Raw genomic sequence first — 8,104 nt, 5'->3', positions numbered from 1 at the left:
CAACAAGCTTCTTACTGAGGACACTACATTGTCCGAAATGACTACCCTCTCCCCAAGCCAGACCATTGATATTCTCAGCCTCTGCCTGAAAACCACTTATTTTATGTATGACGAAAGCTCGTATTACTGTCAATGTGAAGGGGCCGCCATGGGCAGCCCGGTGAGTCCAATTACCGCCATTGCGTTCATGGAACACTTTGAGGAGAAAGCGTTAAGTTCGTTCAGGAACCCACCAGGGTCTGGGGGATATACGTTGACGATACGATGGTGGTGATCAAGAAAACAGATGTTCATGATTTTACTAAGCACATCAATTCGGTGCACGATGCTATCAAATTCACAGTGGAAGAGGAGAGCGATAACTGTATTCCCATGCTGGACACAATGATCACCAGAAATCCGAACGGCTGTTTGTCTTTTGGTGTGTACAGAAAACCCACCTACACCGACCAGTATTTGGATTTCACAAGCCACCAACCTTTGGAACATAAACTCGGTGTAATAAGAACATTAACCCATCGTGCAAAGACCACCTGCTCAGATCAATATACGCTTAATACAGAACTCCATCATGTTAAACGTGCTCTTTCAGTCTGCGGCTACACCAAATGGGCATGGAATACCCCACATAAAGCTACATAAGTGTGAATAGGTTTGCGATGATTCACCATGGCAGCAAAATTACAGCTCTTTGAATCCTCCGAGATCTAGAAAAAGGCGCTATATAAATCCGAAATTTATGTATTATTTATTTATTTAATGTGAGTTTGAAACTTGGCAAGTAATGTTTTCTCATCAATACACACATCCTGTATCATTTTTAAGGAGTTCTGAGCATGACACCGTAGCCGATAAATTAGCTACATGTATTTGAATGGGGCTGTAACTTCGTCAATATTGCTGTTTCCTTGTTTGTAAAACTTATCATTTTATAAATACCTCATGAAAATTTATTGACTTACCCTTCACTTGTAGGAAATTTATACAAAACTTTCGCTGGGTTCACTCCCGGGTTCACTGAATAAGCCTTTTTACTTCCAAGCAGGGGTATCGTTATGGTTTCTCACGTCCGGAGCAAGGATAGGAAATGGTGCGCCCTTCTTGAATAGCTAATTGGGGGGGGGTCACTTCAAATTGAAATGGATATAGGTGTAGGGCTGACCCTTTAAAGTGTGTTGAGGCTTGTGGCTCAACGTCTAGGCGTTGTGCCTGTGCGTAGCGCACTATAAATCACTGCGCATTTTCACAGTAAGGGGCATTTGTTGAGAGAAAATTATAAATTATAAATGGTGTCATATTGATATTAATAGGTTGAGTTTTTGTGCAATGACATGAATGATAAGTGTGGGAGTGTATCAGTGGATGGGGGTGGGTGTGTAAGGGTATGGGAGGGGGTGTGTGGGGTGGGTGTCTGTGTGTTGAAATATGGTGTTGAGTTAAGTACAGTTGAGTATGAGCTACAACTATATTTAATTTTTGATTGTACTTTTAATATTATTTCACTGATGTATTTATGTATTTTATTTTTGTATTTTTATGCCTCCACCGCGAGGCATACTGTTTTTGCAATGTCCGTCCTTCCGTGCTTCCGTCCGGATGCGATATCTCGGGCATGGATGGGCGGATTGACTTCAGATTTTCAGGATAGGTGGGTCATGGTCAAAAACTCTGGCTACTTTTTTTTGGGGTGAGGTTTAAGGTCAAATACTGAGGTAAAAGGTCATTTGAGGTCAGAGGGCCCATTTTCCTTATTTACCTCTTTTCTCAGAGACTGGGGGTCGCACGTTCCTCAAACTTGGTGGGTGGGTGCGTCGTCGTCGATCTACTCATATCTGAGTATTCGTGACCTTTCTGATGAAGTTTCTCCACTCATGTCGATCTTGTGCTTTGGTGTAACAGCTGTAAATTGACATTTTGGTTAACGAAACAATTCCATCTGTCCACCTGAGTCTCTGTCTTCCTCTGCTTCTCTTCCCCTCAATTTTTCCGAACATTATCACTTTCTCTAGATTGACTCCTTCTCGCCTGGCAACATGTCCAAAATACTGTAACTTCTGTTTCCTCACTGAGTTGATGAGTGAGACTTTCTCTCCTATTTCATGCCGAACACTCTCATTTGTCCTTTTGGCGGTCCATGGGATGCATAGAAGTTTTCTCCAGCACCACATCTCAAACGCTTCAATCCTTCTTTGATCTGCCGCATTGATCACCCACGTTTCACACGCATATGTTGCGATCGGGAAAATCAAAGAGGAGACAAGTCTAATCTTTGTTGACTTGCTGATGCTTCTGTCCTTCCATAACTTGTGCATGGTGCACATTGATGTTTTTGCCATTGCTATGCGACGTCTGATCTCAGTAGAGCATCCGCCTTGGTTTGAAATCATGGATCCAAGGAAGTTGAACTGTTTGATAACCTCAATTGCTTGGTTTCCTGCATGAATAGTGGTGTTCTCTTCTTGTTGGTTGATGACCATCACCTTGGTTTTGCTTTTCACTCTCCATTCTCACTCTTTCAATCAGGTCCTCAAGTTCACAAGCACTGTCTGCTAGTAGGGTAGTGTCGTCTGCATACCGTAAGTTGTTGATGGTTCTGCCTCCGACAGATATTCCAATGCTGCAACTCTCAAGGGCCATTCGCATAATATACTCTGCATATGCATTAAACAGATGAGGAGACAAAATGCATCCTTGTCTCACCCCTTGCTCGATTTTGAACCAGGTACTGTCACCACATGTTGTTCTAACAATTGATTCCTGATCGTCATAGAGTGTCCTAAGCAGTTCTACCACATGTTTTGGGAAGCCCATTGATACTAAGGTGTCCCACAGTTTTGATGTTGAACAGTATCAAATGCTTTTGAATAGTCGATGAAGCACATGTAGATTGGACGGTTGAATTCAATAGCTTTCTCTGTAATATTTCTGATGTTTGCTATTTGGTCTCTTGTGCCTCTGCCTTCCACAAAACCGGCCTGCTCTGGGGAATCTCACGACGCATGTGCTGTTTGATCCTCTCAACCGTAATGTACAGCATGATCTTACTTGCATGGGAGATTAGAGAGATGGTCCTGTTGTTTTTGCATTCTCTTGTGTCACCCTTTTTGGGGAGTGGTAGGAATATTGATCTGGTCCAGTCTATCGGCCAGCTCTTGTCTTTCCATAGAAGATTGCATAATTTGTGCATCACATCCACTCCTTCGTCTCCGGTTTCTTTGATCAATTCAGCTGGGATATCATCATATCCTGGTGCTTTACCTGTCCTCATTTTCTTCATTGCCATCACCACTTCTGATCTCAGTATGTCAGGTTCATTTTCATCAACCTCAATTGGTTCTGTTGCACCTCCTAAACCATCTTTACTTGCATACAGCCCTTGACAGTACTGTTGCCACCTCTGTTTGATTTGATCACTCTCAGTTAGAATTTCACCATCTTCATCTTTGATTACATCCAGCTTTGGTGTTTTCTTCCCTGTGATTTCTTTCACTGCTCTAAAGAGATCCCTGGAGTGGTTGGTAGAAGAATGTGATTCAACCTCTTTGCATTTCCTTTCAAGAAAATCCTGTTTATCTTGTCTGGTTCTGCGTTGAATTCTCCTGCTTAGGTCTTTATACTGCCTTTTGTCCTTCTCCGTTAGTATGCCTCTTGCTTTCACCTGTCGTCTTTCGTCTGCCATTGTACCCACTTCCTCTGATATCCATGGCGATCGGGTTTTCTTTGGTTTCGGCAAGTTGTTCTGTGCTGCTGTAGAGATTGCCTTCTTGGTTTGTTCCCATAATTCATTAGGTGTCCACTCTTCTTCCTGTTCGAGGAGTATCTGAAAAGAGTTCCTGACTTTGCTGTTTCTCTTGATAGAATGAAACCTACTCCATTCCTCTTTAGTCTATCAGTGCCAGAATAATATACAGTATGTCCATCATCAAGAGAGAAATGACCTTTGCCAGTCCACCTGACTTCTGCTAATCCACAGATCGGAATATTACATCTCCCCATTTCTCTTTCTATAATGTGCAGTTTGCTATCATCTGTCATACTTCTCACATTCCATGTGCCAAAACGATTATTATGCCTTAAGTTTAAGATTTTGTCCTTTGTTCCAGCCCTTTCATCAGCCTGTGAAGCGTCATTACAGGACCTTCCAAAGGTACACGTTTGTTGCCCGTTCCTTTCCCCTCCGGAGCCAGAGGTATCACCTTGGTTTGCCGGGCTGGTGACTGCCCCACTCTTAGAAGACTTCATCATTTAGGTTGTCTTGGGAAAAAATAGTGAAGTGGGTTCCCGTTTCCTTCTTCACCAACAGTAGTCCTCTAACTCGACCATTGCTGCCAGTCATAAGAAAGATCAAATCATCCGACTGCCAGCTTCCATCATTCTGCTGTTGGCTGATAGCTCTTCCACCAAGAATGAGTACATCAATGCTGCTGCCCATTGATGGTCGCCCTGCGACATGTGTCTACCTTTAGATAGCATTTCTTCTATCAGGGTGTTGACGAAAAACCCACTCAGAAAAATCTGAGTCGGTCGGGTTATTTTATTTACCGCCGCCCGGTGGTCGGCGGTGGTGCTAACTGGCAATACTGACTCACCATTATGGCAATTAGGCCTGGTGTCGCCCCACAGTAGCAGCAAGAACCTTGATCTCCATGACCAAAGAACTCCCTGGCCAGACATTCACATCCCAAGATGTTAAAAACAACCTACTTTTTACTCTATGATTGGGGAGAAAGAGAGAAAGAAAGAAAAGATGAAAGAGATAGACACAATACCAGTTAGCGTCCACACTGCCTGCTCCTGTAAACAGTATAACTGAACACGGTGTACAGGGGATGGCACACAAGAAGGTGCCCATGTGGCGCTCGCCTTCACCATCAAACTGGGGATCTGTATCCTGTACCCCAGAATGATATTACAGTCGGTAATCGCCCCTGGGATCAGGCGCTAAACCCTATATTAAGGACAAAACCCATTGTCCTAGACAAAACCTGATGTTAACCATCCTACCAAGCCAACTAGTTTGACTCACCTATCCTTGCTAACTGGATTGCGAAATGAAAAATTATAGCAAGAAAAGATTATAGAAAGAGTGAAAGGTGAAACATAGAGATGAGTAGGTTGGGAGCACCCCCCATAGATAAATCCATGAGGGCAAAATCCAGCTTCTGCACCTACTGGTGCTGGCAAAGGGTTATTTTCAGCTCCTCGACACTGGGACAGTGCCTCCCCTTATTGGGTGCATCTTGACCCCAAACAGAACAAGTTTATATTGGTTAGTGGGTCAAGGTCTCCTGAGGTCATGCAGGGGTCATCTGAGGTCAAATTAGCAAAAGTAGTCATATGGCCATGAAACTTGGTAGGTACAGTCAACATTTAGAGCCAAATTTTTGGAAGGTCATTTTGGGGTCATCTGGGGTCACCAAGGGGTCATCTCAGGTCAAATTAGTAAAAACTGTCGTATGGTCATGAAACTTGGAGGGTACAGTCAACATTCAGAGCCTAATTTTTGAAGGTCATTTTGGGGTCATCCGTGGTCACCTAGAGCGCCTCAAATTAGTAAAAACTGTCGTATGGGCTTCCCCCTCTGGTCGAGCCACCGCGCTCGGTGTCGTGAGTAGCAGACCCATGAGGTCAAATTAGTAAAAACTGTCGTATGGGCATGAAACTTGGTGGGTACAGTCAACATTTAGAACCAATTTTTGGAAGGTCATTTTGGGGTCACCAGGGTCATCTGAGGTCAAATTAGTAAAACTATCGTATGGGCATGAAACTTGGTGGGTACAGTTAACATTTAGAGCCAAATTTTTGGAAGGTCATTTTGGGGTCACCAGGGGTCATCTGAGGTCATATTAGTATAATTACTATATGGGCATGAAACTTGGTGGGTATAGTCAACATTTAGAGCCAAATTTTTGGGCGGTCATTTTGGGGTCACCCAGGAGTCATTGAAAGGTTGTTTTGGGGTCAGCCAGGTCATCTAAGGTCAAATTCAGTCTCCTCTTTTAGGCTTGAAGCTTTGTATCAACTCTCCCTTTGATGGAGGTATCACGGTCGACGCCGTCAGCGCCGAAAACCGCGACATCCGAGAACCGCGTCCATCTAGTTTATTTTTTGGCTATCTTTATTAATTTAATTTGATTTTAATTCACTAAGTAATTCAGCCTTTTTGGCTGCCATTTGAGTGTTTTAATAAATATACCTGAAAATAAATATTGGTTCATTGGGTGAGAGCATGATTTTTGGCATTCGGTGAGAGCAAAATGTACAAAATATGGGGTCATTGGGTGAGAGGTGGACCATTTGGACCTAAAGTAGGGAACATAGGGTGAGAATATGACCTTTTTTTTAAATGGGTCCTAAGGGTTTGAATGTGAGCCAAAAGAAGCCTGAAACATTTAATTTCTACTTCTATAAATGGTTTCAAATGGCTTTGTTAGTTTCAAAATAAATTACAAAATCAGTGAGAAAATCTGTTCTAATAGAAAATAAGAATCTTTGGGTGACAGATGGAACTAAAAAATAAGTGGTCTTTGGGTGACAGAGCATGTGTTCCAAAAATATAGGGTCTTTGGGTGACAGCGGCCGGTCTTAATAACAGCCGTACATATTTGTTACCTCCAAAGTTGGGAGTGTCCCCCGGGTTTGCCCATGACTCTAATGAATATACCTGAATAAATAGCGCTTGTAGCGTACGCAAAATCTGCACAAATATTACTAATTTGAACATTATTAAGGGGTCGGTCACCCATCTTTGCACAGTATTTTTGTTGAGCCTGTGAGAGCACATCAGACATATTGAATTGCATAATTAATAGGAAGAATGTCCTTCTGATATTAAATAATTTTGATTTTATTGAAATTTGCGATAATATAAATGTTATGGCAAATTACTAAAAATGTTGATTTTTGACATTTAACAGTCCTCGAAGTAAAATTTATAAATCTAAGGATATTTACTTAAAGTATATGTAGCTGGGAGGAAAAGCCGACGATCATTTGCAAATTGAGACTTTCCGTATTAAAGATATACACTTTTTCCCAAAATTTAGGTCTTATTGGGGGGGGGGGGACAATACAAAAGGTCAAAATTTTCAAATAATAGTCGGTTTTTCCTACCAGCTACATACACATTAAATACTAGATCTATACATTTTACTTTGAGGACTGTTAAATATGAAAAATAAAAAATATCAATTTTTAATATTATCACTAATCATTTAATTTGATATTAGACGTATATTCATCATAGGCCTATACAGAATACATAAGAAATCTTTGTTAACCGATCCCTGAAGGTGAATTGTTGCCTGTAAAAAGTCTCTAATAATGACTATGATTCTTGTCAATGTATGACAATATATAAATTGGTTGATTCAACATCTCCTCCGACACGGCGCCTGAGGCACATGCTCCCGGCATCCCATACCCCTCAACTACGTTCCTGTAAGATCATGTAAAAATATACACTCTGATCATTTCAGCAATCCCTTTATTTATAAAACACTTTAAGCTGACAAAATAAACCCATATTCTACGAGTAATGGCATGCGAACCTTCAAAGTAGGGTTGGCTGTTTTGGTTGTTTGTTTTTTTCATTTTAGAAACACCAAAAATTTAACGAAAATAACATTTTTACACCCTTCACTCACCCTTGTTTCACTCAAAACAAATTCACTTTTTCCCCACCAAATTTTTGTATATGTTTCAATCAAATCTTTGTAATGTTGATTAAAACAATGCATTTTAGATAAATTGTCATTTATTCATATCCAAAGAATAGTGACGAAATAAGATTGTTGAAGAAGCAGCTTTTTATGTGAATAAGCCAAATTGGTGCTTTATTTTCCATGTTAACACCAACTGCCTTTAATACTACCCAATCCATCGACAAATTATGTTTCATTGTCAGTTATTCATTTTAAAGTAATGGTGAACATGAATAAATGCTTCTTTTTGCATATTTCAATCAAATCTGAAATGTTGATTAAAACAATCCCTCCATTGTCACATGTATTGCCATTGTCATTTATTCATATCCAAAGAATGGTGACGAAATAAGATTGTAACTATTGTTTCCCCCCCAAAAAATGCAATTATCATATTTGAA

Source organism: Amphiura filiformis, chromosome 2 (assembly GCF_039555335.1).
Source record: "Amphiura filiformis chromosome 2, Afil_fr2py, whole genome shotgun sequence".
NCBI lineage: Eukaryota > Metazoa > Echinodermata > Ophiuroidea > Amphilepidida > Amphiuridae > Amphiura > Amphiura filiformis.
The sequence above is the reverse complement of the archived record's forward strand: the minus strand, read 5'-3'. Positions refer to the sequence as shown.